Below are 16,446 nucleotides of genomic sequence, written 5' to 3' on the forward strand. Positions count from 1 at the left end.
ACAAGGATCTATGTAGTCTGAAGGAAGCATCCCGAGTTCAACTGAGTTCAAGCTTCAGCCAATATGATTATAATTGAGAGCTTCCTTTTTAGTTCCTAGAAGTGGCATGGTTCAATGTGGTTCACATGCATGTTCCCTAATATTCATTAGTGGCTACTTTGATTGTCTCCTTTCTCATAGTACCAAAAACACTAAAATTTAGCAGCATATGAACAAGTAAAATGGGCATTGGAGACCTATATCCCCCTCCGCATTTTCATTGATAGGCTGAGCGAGTTCAACAGTTCAATGAAGAAAATAATCATATAAAGCAGAAAGTCCTTCAAAAGCTTGATAATGTTTTCATTTGACTCCCTAGCGTTTTTGAACATTTTGTTGTTTTGGTAATCATAGTCCTGCTTGTGAGCTAAAGCATCATTTAACACAGCTAGAATACAATAATAAACATATGGTCGTTGTGGTTGGTAGCTGAATTAGTGGGCTGCCCGGCTAAGCAGTGGAATTGCTATTCTGAAGAAATCCCTCCCAACCTTGTTTGAACTTAAACTAAGCTATTGTGCTTGTAGTCTAACTTTTTGACCTCGTGTAAAAAATAAAAAACTAAAAAACACCAATGTAACTGCCTGAAAGGTGTGTCTGTCTTATTTTGGTAAAGTTGAAAAGGGCACCTGAACTTTAGGGGGGTTTCAAAGCCCACACACAGTAAATAATGAGTCCTGCCTGGAGCTCTCCAGGCACTTTCACAGTTGTGCTCGGCAAAGGTCAGGAAAAGAAAAGAGCTCATCAGAGAATATTTGGCCACATTAAACTAATCCAGCACAGCAGAACCTGACAAATGACACCCTTGGGTGCTGAAACAGTGTGGGAGGGTGTTGGGGGTAAACAAAGCCACATGCAAACTTCCCAGAGAGATCTAGCAAGACACAGGAGATAGAAGTGTGGGCTTATTTTGCAATGGTTAGTCCTCCAATGAAGAATTGTGTAGAGTACTTAATAAATGTGGTAAAAGATCTGAAATGCACCAAATGGTAAAGTACTTGGGTTCAGCACACAAAAGTGGTTTTCACATGTTAAGAACTTTCCATCAAGAAAACTCTCTTTACTAAAGTCACTGTTGAGAAAATAGCAGGAGGTAAGAGGAATTAGATCATGTGGCCATTCAGATGTTTGTTGAACTCCAGTTCCCAACAAGACCAATGGACAGGGATGATGGGAGTTGTAATCCAGGAACACCTGGAGCAGCACAGGTTCCCCAGCTCTGTAATATAACGACGAGGATAGACCATATTGAAGCTGGAGAGGGGGAATAACTTCTTATTATAAAATAGTTGGACAATGGCACAAATTTCCAGATAAAATAAAAACTCACCACAGGTTTTTAAATAATGATTTGGAGGAGCATACTGTATCAAGTGGTGACTTGGCCATCACTTGAGAATTCATAACGCTCAGCTTAGTGAGAATGAATATGAAACAAGTTCTGCTGGCTTTTATCAATCAACTATCATTTATCATATCCCCATCTTCCCACACTTCTCCCTAAATTATCGTTATTCTTATATTTTTCAAATAGAATAAAACCACACTGACAAGATGGTGCTGCCATTGCATTTTATTGCAATAATCAATCAATATATCTATCAATCAACACTTCAAAGCAGCCCTGAAAAAACACCCCTATCTTAGACTTAACGTAACTCACCTTTGAACTTGCTTACTCAGCCTGCCCGCTTTACACATGGTTTTCCAAGCCTGCTTACCTGCTTGTTGGCTTTGACCTTGCACACACCACAGTCTCCCCTACTTATTTCCTTTCCCTTTGCCCAACCCCACAAAGAACTGTGTTTGTCCTTTATTCTAAAAATGTGTCAGCATTGTAATTTATCAAATAAACAAAAAGCCATTCCCTGTCTTCATCTATACATTAAATCATGCATTCAGCCTCCACTGCTCTTAAATGGCAATGCATTCAGTGAAATTGCATGCAAAACATACACTGGCAAGTCATGGCAAGACATACAATGAAATAAGGACAAAAGAAATCAGAAATTCAATGCTAGGAATGAATGGTGCAGTGGAGGAAGAAAAGAAAAATTAACAATAGTTTCTCTCCCCTTCATTTATTTTCTCAGGCTATCTGTCTTTTCCTAAGTAGTTTTGAATAGGACACTAGTAACAATTATCAGTACAGCCTTCCGAGTAGTTTTTATTTTTTAATAAAAAAAGTCTTCAAAAGTTCCTGAGCACATTTTAAAAATTCAATAGGAATTTTAATTGACTATTAAATACAGTGCTATGCACAATAAGATCATTACTGCACTTATATGGAAGAATACGAAAAGAAATGCGGTATTTTAGGGGTGGGGAAGAGAACCTGTCTTTTCAGGAGACATAAAAGCTGCTACAGCAAAAGAAACAATTATGCAGAAACAGCAATAGCAGAATAGTGTGTGTGTGTGTGTGCTTGTTTGTTTAAGTGTAAATGCTTACTTTTGTTTCTCTTCCTCTGCTCCATCCTAAGTATCAATTCTTTCTCAATATAGTATATGGAGTTATTGGTAAAATAAATTTTCCCAGTTGTAGTTGCTTATGGATCTGTAGTCAGTTGTGGATCTTTCTGCTTCTTCATTTTATTCTATTCTTAAAAAGGTAAAGGGACCCCTGACCGTTAGGTCCAGTCGCGGATGACTCTGAGGTTGCGGTGCTCATCTCACTTTACTGGGCGAGGGAGTCGGCGTACAGCTTCCGGGTCATGTGACCAGCATGACTAAGCCACTTCTGGCGAACCAGAGCAGCACATGGAAATGCCGTTTACCTTCCCGCCGGAGCGGTACCTATTTATCTACTTGCACTCTGACGTGCTTTCAAATAGCTAGGTTGGCAGGAGCAGGGACCGAGCAAGACAAGACACAGTGAATTAGAAGTTACTACAAAAATGGACCTGATACAGAAAGAATACAAAATAAATTATAAATACCAAATCCATATTTCATTGAGACTTGCCATCCCTGTGATTGACCTATCCTGTAAGTAACAAATGGCCCCCAAATAGAGGCAAAATCCATAGGTTTATCTGCACCCTGAGATACCCATGTTATAAGTCAATTTCTGGGAAACGAGAATAAACATGTTATTGAAACAAATATTTGAAGAAAACCCCTTTTTCTGAAAGGAGGATTCCTTTCAGCCCTGCAATATGGTCAAACAGAAAAATTATAATAGGTTTACATATTAAGTCTGTACTGTATTTGACTCATCAAAAATTTACAAAGGACACACTTTGGGGGTTAAAGGCACTGGTACACTGGTACACCTATTATTTCAGAAATGTCCTTCATTACCTCTTCCCAAAATTTGTACACAAATGTACACATGTGGAAGACTGCCACATGTTCCAAACGGTATACTGGATATTGAATCAAAGAGGATGTACTTTCAAACTAGGATGGTCAAAAGATAGCCCACCTTATGACCCCATTCATTTTAAATGATTTATTTATGACATTTGTATTCTGTGTCATAAGATATAGTTCTTTGGGTGGCTTAGAAACACGTAAGCTGTGTTGTCCGTAGGTTTTGCCTACAGCTTTGCTTGTAAAGAACAGAAAATGTCTATTAAAAGTTGCATGCAGGAGAGTCATTTTACAGTTTTAACACTTTCTTTGGATTTTATATGTGATATAATCCTCTTTTCTTTTCAGAAAAAAATGAAGTGGCTAATAACAAAATAGAAAAAGGAATAAAAAAAATATCAAGTCAGCAAAAATGTAGCATGCAAAATACAAAATAGCAGCAGCAAGAAAGCAAAAACAAAATAAATAGAAAATCCATGTAAAGCTACTGGCAAAAAACTGCAGCCAGGCAAGAATGTGTCCTAGCCAATAACATTCTAGACAAATAAGGTCAGGTTGTGTGGCAAAATGCACAGTCCTTGGCCCACTCTCTTTATAACAGGGTGATTTCCAAGATCACACACTGTTTTAAAGCTAGTTGAGTCATTCAGTCAAGGGGTTAATTGCTACCTGGGTTAACAGCTTGCCTCTTCTCTTTGACTGCACCTATCAAGTCAGTCTGTTAGGCCCCCATAACCCTTACAAGTTGTGTCCAGCCATCTCTCAGACCAGCTGAAGTAACATGAGGAAAGCCATTCCTAGGACGAGTCATGCTTCCTTTCATAAGCTATGCAGCTATGCTTATGAGGGGAAATAGCTAACATTAAACAAGAAACATATTAATTGGCTCTTGGCAAAGGCATGCTAATGGCACCAAAACATCTTGCCAAAATAATGCAAAATAAAGAGTAACTGAGGTCAAAACTTGAACAAAACTTTGACATCAGTTTGTAGGGATCCTGAATTTCAGGGTCACACGCTACTGAAGCTGAAGTGAGGCCTTATTGCCCGGTGTCTAAGCAATCTAGGTTCTAGAGCCCTTGCCAATACAGTATCAAAGGCTCACAGAAGTTCAGCCCTGAGTGTCCTAGCACAGCAGTCTTAAACCTTTTACAACCCAAGGCCCACTTTTAACTCAAGTATACATTTGGAGACCTATATTTTTTTTTAACCATGTATTTGCATCGTGGTAGTTCTGCTGTTGTGACACACCTTAGATCAGGATGTGACCTAGTAGCAGATCTTGACTCACAGCTGAAGATCAATGCTCCCATTACTAATGGGGTAGAAATTTGATTCCGTTCCAATTTAAAGGTGAGCAAAACTTGAGCCTTTGCTAGACAGCATTAATAATTTCTGTGTAGTTTTTTGATAAATTGATTTGGATATGTCAGTGCCAAGTAACCTCTCTTGGAGGAAAAAGTTCATATTTACTTATGTCTAAGAAAGTTATATAAATTTCATAATACCATTTATTTCATAATGCCATAATTATACCAGTTAATTAGTGCCAGAGCTGCCTCCACAACTATTGTAGTTGATGGCCTGGTGCTGATTTATACAGTATAAGACTTGACCCTCTTATTTAAACTTATTGTGTTGTAGTGACTTTAGACTGTAACATTTTCTTTGCTTTGTATTGATGTTAAGTGCTGAAATGTGCATAATGAAAGGGCAAAGATGAAAGAAAATGATAAAAACCCTGTATAAAATATCAGCTAGTAACAGTAATTACAAGCATCAAAATGAAAAGGAAACTTTGATATAAACACGAGTAAGTAATGATACAATACTAAAAATAACCACCTTTGAATCAAGCCATTCTACATGATACACCAGTAGTTATTTCAATAATATGGACAAAGGGGCAGGGGAGAGAGGAAATTAAATATTAACTATAGTTTAGAATTGATTCCACTGCCTTCATTTGCAGAATTTCCTCCCTACAGAGGTGTGTTTGGCAGGGCTGACCCAAGACATTTTGGCACCCGAGGCTGACCCCCCCCCCAATACCGTCTCCCTCCCTGCCAGGGAAGAAGGTGTGAGGGAAGAACTACATCAGAAACAAAGGGGGAAGAAAATTTGACATTGGGATCTGCTGTTCCAGTGGATCCTCCCGCATGAGGCATGGTTTAAATAATAAAGCAAAAAGAAATAATTGCGTGGAGTAGCAGAAAAGCAAAGGAACCAGAAAAGGTGTGGAAGGGAATCATATGGTATATGTATACATGCTGTATTTCGTACAAAGTTGTAAGTGGGACAGGGGGAGGGGGGTTAAATATGGTCACTGTTCCTGGTTTTGAAAATGCAATTAAAAAAAAAACTTTCAAAAATACTGAAAATAGAAAATCCTGCACTTAGGTAGCAAGCTGTTTGTGTCATGTGGGTGAGACATGACAACAATATAATTCAGGGGTCAGCAAACTTTTTCAGCAGGGGGCCGGTCCACTGTCCCTCAGACCTTGTGGGGGGCCGGAATATTTATTTTTTTTGGGCGGAGGGAAATGAATGAATTCCTATGCCCCACAAATAACTAAGAAATGCATTTCAAATAAAAGCACACATTCTGCTCATGTAAAAACACCAGGCAGGCCCCACAAATAACCTAGAGATGCATTTTAAATAAAAGGAAACATTCTACTCATGTAAAAACACACTGATTCCTGGACTGTCTGTGGGCCGGATTGAGAAGGTGATTGGGCTGGATCTGGCCCCCGGGCCTTAGTTTGCCTACCCATTATATAATTGATTGGGAAGTTGCTGCGGGTTACAGAAACTACTGTAAGGTTGGATAAGAAATTTCTGAATTCCAGCCTCAACCAGGGAAATTGTAAAGGCCAAAGGAAAATGGCTTTTGACAGGCATAATTGGCACTTTGGCCCTCCCACCTGCTATTTTTGGGTAGCCAATTACTTCCTTGAGGGAAGGATCAAATTAAACTGCAGGTGGCAAATCCAATACTGGGTAATTCCTCTCTCCCAACCTGCAGAAGTAAGTCAACCCCCATTCTTTTTTTATTTGGACACAAGCAGGATATGGTTACGAATTGACAACAGGGGCAAGATAGAGCAGCTGGAATAAACTATTCATGTCATACGTAATTTTGGTAAGTGAGGTGGGTGCTACCTGTTGAAGCCAAACCTATGGGCAAAGGGGAGGTGGTGGTGGGCCTTTGTCTTTCTTGTTCTGATAAAATGCGGTGGCTTCCTCTTGCATTTTTATAACCTGCAGAATTGCAAACTTGGAATTAAACAGGGACCTTTCTAAACACTCAGAATATGACCAGATTTGGGGAAGAGGGACTTGAGCAGTTGCCAGCAATAAAGCATACTGAACATTTTCTGAGAGAGGGGAGGGAAATTAGAACTCCCTTGCCAACATAGAAATGAAGTGCTGCCCCCTCCTGAAAACAACCACAGTGATCAGTTGGACAGCAGAATAAATTAGAAGCAAATACACAACATAACACTTAGATTTGGCATTGCATAGTAGGGTTGGGATGACTGCTTTACAGTTGAAATTATTTTCTTAGTCAAGTCAGCTGTTTGTAACCACGGCCATATACTGCAGAAATGATCTCACAAATATATAAGCACACTGAAAGAAGCATGACAGTGGCACATATGGGTATGAGTATTAAATACTTCACAGCATACAGCCTGATATTTTATTTTACTTATGATGTTTAAGTTTCACCTTCCCTCCAAGGAGCTTAAGGTAGCATACATGACTCTTATCTCACAACACCCCTGTGAGGTAGGTTAGGTGCAGACGGTAGCTGGCCCAAGGTTACCCAGTGGGATTTATGACTGAGTGTGGATTTGAACTCTAGTCTCTCAGGTCCTAGTCCATGACTACACCACATTGGCATTGATAGTAAGCTGCAGAAAACAATAGGAAGCCACAGACAGTACTGACTGACTGTTGTATTTGGGCTAGATTTGAATGCAAACCCTCGACCAAATGCTTGTGGCAAAATCTGACATGGACCATGTTGCATTATTAAGATGAACTGGAACTAGCCAGGTGTTAATTTGCAATCAATAAAGACTACTGGCTGCTTAAGTCTGTTTGTGTTTTCTTACCCTTAGAGAGATGTAGGTAAAGTTACTGCCAGTTCTTCTCAGTCAAAGCTTCATGCTAGTTGACTTCATGCTAGTTGACTAAACCACAGCACAAATCTGAGCAAAGTTTGGAGTGCACGAAAGGCCCAATAACAAATCACTTTGAATTGTATGCCAATGCTACAGATAAGATGCTCAGGAAGAATACCAGAGTGGGAAAGAGTGGGGAGCGAGCAAGGGAAAAGTTTACTGAACTCCAGTATAGGCTTCCTGTTCAATATTATTTCTACTGAGTTAAGAAAACTTCTGATAACCCCTTGTATTTCAACATTCCATCATTTTAATGTTTGCAAATAGAAATTTCCCTTCCTGATATAAAAGGACTGAGTAAAAAATAAATGAAGCCAAGCAAGCATTGTACTTCTCTACTGAACTTGTCGGCTTTCACCTGCTGAATATACCATTCAGCTTTTGGGAACAGAGTGGCTTTGTTAAGTTTCTCTAAGCCTTCCTAATTACGTACATTTGATAGTGCAGAATTCTTTCATTTGAGACAGCTTATATTATCTGATGCAGCTCTTTCAAAACTATTCAGAAACATCATCTGCCAGGATCAAGAGTAATTGAACTGATATCTATTGGGTTTTATCTGCAGCTTTAGTGCATAATTTTTCATTTTCTTTAGAAGGCTTTTAACATAGAGACAGAGCATTCCTACAGTCCCACAGAGGTGTTTTGACATTAGGCTTAATAAAGCATGGAGAACTCATTAATAAATAATGTTCTGCTAGGTTAACAAATAAAACTGAATGCATTTGTTGGACCCAAGAGTAAATTGCATCAAACATGTGACTTGTTTAAAAGATTGCAATGGTTATTCTGTTGGAGCATTTGGCATGTCTCAACACATCAGTGCACTTAAAAAAAATCACTTCAGAAGTTCATGTGTCCTCAATTAGAATGTAGTCTGTCAGTTTGAAGATGCTTTCTGCTAGCCTGAAGTTTGTCTAAGTAAGCATCCATGATGCTGACAAAAAGGCAGTTACTGTATACAGCATTAGTAGTCTTTGTTGAGAGACTACCGCTCCCTGTCATTTTCAAAGTCAGTTCATGAATTAATGGCATCATTCTACGTCAGAGCAAAAGGTTACATAATTTGATACTGCTTTTATACTCTGGACACAACTATCCCTTTCTATTTCTAGTCAAACTTAAAATGCTATGTTTGCACCAATCAAATGAGCATCCGGTTATAAGCAATGCAGTGTGCAGACTGGTGAGATCAGTACTAAGATGTTCATTCCAATGTGCTGTTGGAAGGACATTCCATTTACTCTCGTGGTTTGTGACAGAGCCTAGTGTTAATGTGTGTGAGAGAGCCCAATTTTACACATTAAACTCCGTATCTGAATTTGAACAATCACATACTGTATAGGATAAAAGACTATTGGTAAGAAATAAGTAAACAGAGAATGGCTAGTCTTTTAAAAACTTGGCTAAATGTAAATATGAAATATATTGGAGAGTATATTGAGTTTGCAGTTCCTTGCAAGTGAGCCCTTTCCCCTTTGACCCCTCACCCTGGTGCTTAGGCAGTGTACACTGTACTGCGTATAGAAAAACTGTAGCTGTCCACAGCCCCATCCTCCCTGACCCAGGAGATGGGACTGTCACTCAGTTATGAAGAAATAATTAAACATATGGTTGGGAGTGGGATGGAGTAAGGAAGGCAGGCAATACAGTGCCCCTCCCCTCCCAACTGCACTGAGGGTTCAATCTGTTTTGCCCTGAGGGAAGGCACCTGCAAAGCATAGCACCCTGCAGATGGTGAGCAGAGGATTCAGTCTTTCTGGAGTCTGCTTCCTCAGCACATTCTCAGGAATGCACTAAGGCTGCCTGTGTCTCCTCCTCCTCCTCACCTGAAGCCCCCACCCCTTGGCAGTCCTGGATTTCTCTGAGTGGCATTGATGGCCACTAACTTGGATGATTTTGAAAGAGGATTAGACAAATTCATGGCTACTAGCCATGATGGTTATTGCTCTTCCTCCACAGTTTGAGGCAGTAATGCTTATGAAAACCAGTTGCTTGAAACCACAGGAAGTGGGAGTGCTATTGTGCTCGAACCGTGCATGCTGGGCTCCACAGGCATCTGGTTGGCCACTGGTAGAGCGGGTTGCTGGACTAATGGGCCACTGGGCTGACCCAGCAGGCTCTTTTTATGTTCTTATATGGATTCAGGAATCCAGTAATCCTGTACCTTCCTAAGTAACTGTTGTACATGCTTCTTGGATTCCTTTGTAGGAAACTAGGATGAGTCTAGTTAATACCTCTATGGAAGGCTTCCAGTTTTTGGCCATATGCACAGCACTAGCACTATACATTTAGCAGATAACTGGCAGGGAAAATGAAAGGAAAAGAGCTTAATAATGCCATATGCTCTCTCTCTCTCTCTCGCTCTGTGTGTCTGTGTGTGCGCGCGCCCTTGTACAATTCAAGTGAGCAACATATCTTTCACAATGTCCTAATTAGACTAAAGGATGTTGAGAGACAAAATATTGTGGCAACAGTAAATACAATTTGCTCTCCCATATTCTATGATTTAAATATCCTAGATAGCAGGGTCAACTATGTTACTAAACTAATAATACCAGCCCAACGTAGGGCATTTGTGTTGGCCCGACTGAATATCTTTCCCTCGGCATTTGTTAGGGGTAGATATCAGAATATTCCCAGAAACAAGAGATACTGCAGATGTTCCCTGAACGTCCCGGACACTGTAGAGCATATTCTCTTTTATTGTCCACTACACAGTACACTGCGTGAATGCGTGTTGTCCCCCCTTTTGGACGGTTTGAAACTGCAGCATGGTGGAAGTGTTGGATTCTGTCTCTCTGACATTGACCAAGGGGTGACTGCGGGGGTAGCCAAGTATTTGGCAGGAGTGCTTCAAGGAGTACTTTAACAGGAGGAAATTCTAGATTTTACTAATACACGCATACAATCAGCCTATGAGTTTAATTGTTGTTTCTTTGTGTATATATATTTTAAAGTTTCTGTATGTGATTCTTTCTCTCGCAATTTTACATGTAAATGCCTAATAAAGGTTTGATAATGTAGAAGGATAGATGATGCCATGGACAGCATATGGAAACAATTTCTTTTACTTATCTCCATAACCAGAAATATATCAGCTGCTATTCAAAAGAAGAGAGTTCATATCCTCAAATCAAAAGTGGCATATAAATAAAATCCTGATGCCGTATGAAAACAGATCAGACAACCTTTTAAGAGATTGCAAAAGATGTTGAGACAGGAGAAAGGCCTTATCACAATATGGATGATCTACATACATTCTATTCAACTACAGAATTACTTTGTAGATCTGACATTATTGCTTTCTCAGTTCCATGCATATTCATTTGGGGGGAAATTCACAAAATAGTTCAGCTGGAGTTAGAATATGAACTTGAACTACCACAATCCATCAAAAATTGTTAGAAAAATTAGAGAGTGAGAGAGCCATTATTTTAATGTTTTCTCCTTGAATTACTAATTTAAAAGACATTTGCAATTAAACACCTTTAAGAAATAGTGAGATAATTTCACTGTATTTGAAGTGTTAAAATGTATTTGAAGTGCTATATAATTGCAGCTGGAGCATAAGATAATTTCTCCTGGCTCTGCCCCCATTTAAAAATTATTTTTGCAGAGAAATGTGTTATCGGTTATCTAGGGAAATAGTATTTCATGTTCAAGGAAGCAGATACCTGGTTTTTGTTATCTTAGTAAGAGGCACAGCTGTTTCAGTAAATCTCGACAAACTTATTAACATCTTTGTGCTGAAGTGTAGTCTACGAGTCTACAAAATGGTGTCCTGGGGAGAAAACCAAATATGGAAAGTAGTAATCAGTCTTGGTGATAATATACTAAGTGGGCTCTTCCTGTGCTTCCAACCCCACACACCAAAAGTGTCAGGTGCTTGTCTTCACAATTCCACACAAACATGCATGCACAGGACCAGCAAAGGTACCTTGCCATACCAAGTACCAAGTATAATGTATATGAAGATATATGAAACACACAAAGACACTTTATACTATGAACCATTGGTCCACCCATCCCAGGATTGTCTATTCCAACTGACAGCTATCCACAAAGGCCTGAGACATAGGCATTCCCCAGCCTTATTTTCTGAGATGCCAGGGATTGAACTGGAGCCCTTATAGTTGCAAAGCACATGCTATACTTCTGAGCCATTAAACCTTCCGGGGCACCTGCCTTTCTCCACTTAAAGTCAGTGCTACATCACTTAATGGGGAGAATAATAAGCAGAGATGTTCTGCAGGCTTTTGCAACATCCTGTTTATATACACTGGACCTTCTGCTCCCTCTACTATTGTGGATGAATCTCTCCTCCATAGCCAGACCCTAAGTTGTTGTTATTATTATTAAGTTAATTATACAGAAGGCTTCCTCGTCATTCACTTTCCTTTTTCTTGGTACTGCTTAGGATACATGCATTTAATTTTTATATTGCATTATAAAAAGGGAAACGTGTGAAATCACAAGAGGCTGAAAGGTAGAACAAGAAAGTAAACACTCCTTTATCTTTTCTCTTCCCCATATCTGGCATCACTGCCATCTACCTCTCAAAACTGGTTACTAGGTTTGGTTACTTATTTGGTATGGGAGACTGCAGTGGTCTGCCATCAACTCCCTGCCCATCTAATCCTAGCAAAGGCACATGTCCACATTTTTATGTGTTTTATTCTGTCTGACCCAGAGACTTCCTGGAGACAAAACCAAAAATTCCTAGCTTGACTGAGATGGGGGCTTGGTGAGTGGTTGGGCAGATGGAAACATCTTACTCCTGTACAGGATTTGCCCAATTCTCAGGGCTCTTCCCCAAAACAAAATGTGACCGCAGGGAGGGGGCAGTACTAAACAATGCATACTATTTCAGTGGCACAGTTTAAGCAGCATGAACACCTGAGTACAGACCACCACCACCTTCTTCCTTCCCATAGTGCCTCTAGAAAAAGATGACAGGCTGCTAGCATCCTTCCCAGAAACATCGTAATTCCCTTTCCTACATTTTATGTTCTTAGGATGAACCTCTTTGTAGAGAACTATAAATAACTTGCACCTTTTGACAATTTTGGCTTGGGGTGTGTGTGAATGGCTATTTCAATAGAGTGCTGCATGTTACAAGCAATGCCATCATACAAACCACTTTGCATGTATTAGAAGCAAGTGCTTTATTACATGGGGCAATTTAAGCACATTACTTTTCACTTGTGGAAGCTAGGAAGTGTTGCATTATGGATGAATTAGATTGTTGTATGTTTAAAGCATGTGTTACCTGGAACTGAGGTTTGCTAGATATATCACATTATAACATATACATCTGCATGATAATGGCAGGACCCCTGATGTGAGGAAGATAGGAAAATTATTATAATCTCCATTTCTAAATTGAATGAGCATTTTGCTCAGCAGAAACCTCTTGACTGCAAATAGTCTGAGATTACATCCTGCTGTTTAAGGTACCCTTTGTGTGTCTGTCTGCATGTGCACGTGTTTGTGAGCACTCGTTTATTTTAAAACTGAACATAAGTTACTCACATTCCTTTAAATCAGATATCTTTGATATCCTACATTGTTAGAGCTACTCACATGTTGGCACAGACAGGTCATATCAGTGCAATAGCTATTTTATGCTTTATTTATTTATTTGTATTATTCTGACCCAAGAGATGAATCACTCTCCTACAGAAAAAGTTCTCAAGCCTACCCGTATCAATCTCAGGATGAAACTCACAGCTGCCCTGATTGAAAAGGACATTGTGTGTGTGGGGGGGGGGGACAGAAAATGAAAGAAATTATGCAACAAAAACTCATTTCAGTTCAGCAGCTACAATAAAACTGGGGAATGGAGAATTGCAGAGGCTGCATTCAGACAAGAGATTAAGGCTTGGCTTAGTGCTACAGGAACGGCAATCTCCCCTCATATCTCCTCTTGCATGGCCACAAGGAGGATATTCAAATATTCCATTTTATATCACCTGCAGTTTAGGGGGTCATCTGAACTCTAAACTGTGGTTAATCTTAACTCTGGTTAATGAAAATAAGACACCTGCATAAACTATGGCTTGATTTCAGTTTGTATCCACTGGCCAAAGTTAAGATTAACCCAGTTTGTCCATGTTCAAATAACACGGCCAGTTGTGGTTATCTAAAAAAAAAGGTTCTAAAGTCCTCCTCACAGTCACTTTCCACCAAAAAAAGCATCCAAGCCCAAACCTTGCTGCAGGTTGTTCTTGTAATGCTGAACTGGCCCATAGCCATCAAGGCCTTTTCAACATTCAGAGCACTATGCCACATGTTAATTTTGGTTAACAAGGCATGTCACAGGAAGGGAAACAAAAATTGTGCAAAGAGCAGCCTACACCTTATTTCCACGCAGGGGGGGGGGGAAACAGGCAACAATAAATGACTCAGATGCATATTTTGTTTTGCTCCTTTATTGCTGTACAGAAGAGGTAGCCTTTGCTAGTTACTTCTACACAAGCACAATGAAACCATATACTTCTCTAGAGAAAAAAAGAGAGGCTCTATTAAAAGGTATGAGCAGCTTGGGTAACAATGGGACAGCAATCTAGGAAAGTGATACAAAATTATAATGTGCCAATCCAAGGAAAACTAGTTACTGATACAGAGATAAGGCGACGAAAAGGGACAAAAGATGCTTTGTAGTGTTGGATTGCAAGAAATAAAACTAGGATGGAAGAGTTGCATCTTTCTGTTTCTTTTCTATGTTTGCTAAGGGTTGCACATTAAGCTTCATTATGTATTGTAATGTGGGTTTTTCTGTCTCAGCCCCACTTTAAGAAGAGAGTATTCTATGCTTCTTATTGAAAACATGGAGTTTACTACCACAGCTATCACAGCTGAATTTATTCAAAAGTAAATTCATTATTATTTTTTGGTTAAACCAGTTACAATATTTCCCCATACCTGTTACCAGTTCCAATTGCAAAGCTTTAGTTGCATGCTTTCGTTGCCGCTCTGTTACATTTATTATGCAATGGGTTTTCTCTCTCTTGTATTTGAAATAGCTAATTGATGCCATTGGGACGTAAGTCTCTTCTGATAAAGGACTGCATGTTGTCTGTCTCTTATTTATGGTTTCTAACTGGAGAAATAATATATACGGCATGCACACAGTAGTTACAGACACACTAAAAGGCAGACAGATTGAGTACCACAATATAATTCTGCTGAGGGATTTATATGGTATCATTTACCACAAAGTGGAAATTACAATGTAGTAACACTGCGAAGTTTTAGTTTTGTCTTTATTAATCACCATACTCCCATGCCTTATAATAGCCAAGGCAGAAAAAACTTAGAATAAATTATTCTCAATCCCCTCCACACCTGATTTTCAAAGTGCTTTGGCAGTAAAATACCTAGACTGGTGCAAAGAGAGCATTCTGAAATGAAGGCTGGTGTATTTTCCGCCTAGCAGACTTTCCAGCTCTCCAGCTGTTTATCATGGCATGTTTATGTTCTGCCTTACCCATTCTCTGCCTTACAGGGGCTATGAGAGTCTTTTAAAAGTAGAGGTGGAAACTTTAAATGAATTCACACATGCATGTTCCTAGCTTAAGATCTGCAACTTTGATTGGTAATTTGTAAGTCTAAGTAGGCATCACGTATCAAATGTTGAATCAAAGCTGACCTGAGACTTCAAAACCAAACCAAACCCCACAGTTTTACTGGTAGAGGCAGTCCAGTGGACAACAGGGAGTCATCACATCCTGATGAGATATGTTCAGTCCTATACATGTGCATGCAGCACATGGTGGTTATACAGTGGTACCTCTGGTTATGTACTTAATTCGTTCCGGAGGTCCGTTCTTAACCTGAAATCGTTCTTAACCTGAAGAAACACTTTAGCTAATGGGGCCTCCCCGCTGCTGCCACGCCACCGCTGCCCTATTTCTGTTCTCATCCTGAAGCAAAGTTCTTAACCCAAGGTACTATTTCTGGGTTGGCGGAGTCTGTAACCTGAAGTGTCTGTAACCCGAGGTACCACTGTACAGATTTAAAGTTAGGTCTCCCTAGTCAAAGTCCAACATTATAGTCAGTGTTGCACTATGGAGTGTATGAGCAATAAATTGGAGAGAGAGAGAGGAGATATCAAAGGAAAAACACCTTTTTTAAATGCTGATAAAGAACAGTACATTTGAAGTTTTTAGTTAATTACTTCCAACGTTCTTCAGTTAAGAATCTTTCTGCAATGGGGAATATTCACTTGCCACTATGATAAGGTATCACATATATATCAAGTCAAAGAAATACATTTATTTTCAGCTGCAAAAAGTGGGCAGTGTGAAATGAGATATGAGAATCCCCCAGGAAATGAAGGAGTATAAACAGCAGAGGCCAGAGAAAGCCCCAAAGTCCAAAGGTCCTTAACTAAGGTAAGTGTACACTGGAGGGACAGCAGGTGGCAAAACCTGCTGTGCCCCCTTTTTGCCATACATCACCTGGTGATCTTATTAGAATAGTTTCTAATAAACATTGAGGGTTTTCCCCTACGGCATTAATAGCATGTATATAAACTATGGATCAGTAATTAATCTCTTAGGGCCCAGCTAGATACAACTTGGAATATCCATGATCAGATTGCCTGACATGTTTTTTTCTTCAGCTAAAAGCGGGAGTGGGGTGGAGTGGAGTAGTTCAGGACAGCAGTGCAGAAGGAGGGTTTTAAATCCTGGTTCCTCAGTGAAAATTCCCCCCCCCCCCGGTGATATCAGCTGGAGAGATTGGGGAAAGGGCTATCTGGACAGCTGTCTTTTAAAAAAAGAAACCTCATTGGTTAATCATGGCTTCTTGGGGTGAGATTTCCATCAGGAAACAGCATGGGGGAGAGAAAGAGTTAATGCTCTACATGCACAAGTGTCATGGTCCCAGTTCAT

The 16,446-nt window shown here is 39.7% G+C and overlaps 1 protein-coding gene across 2 annotated transcripts in view; it reads right to left on the reverse strand.

Annotated features, from left to right (window-relative positions):
- The window catches only part of HS3ST5 (heparan sulfate-glucosamine 3-sulfotransferase 5), a 137,587-nt gene that overhangs the window by 66,401 nt on the left and 54,740 nt on the right, over window positions 1-16,446 (reverse strand). The gene's annotated exons all lie outside the window — the stretch shown is intronic.

The sequence above is a fragment of the Lacerta agilis genome, chromosome 3 (assembly GCF_009819535.1).
Source record: "Lacerta agilis isolate rLacAgi1 chromosome 3, rLacAgi1.pri, whole genome shotgun sequence".
Lineage (NCBI taxonomy): Eukaryota > Metazoa > Chordata > Lepidosauria > Squamata > Lacertidae > Lacerta > Lacerta agilis.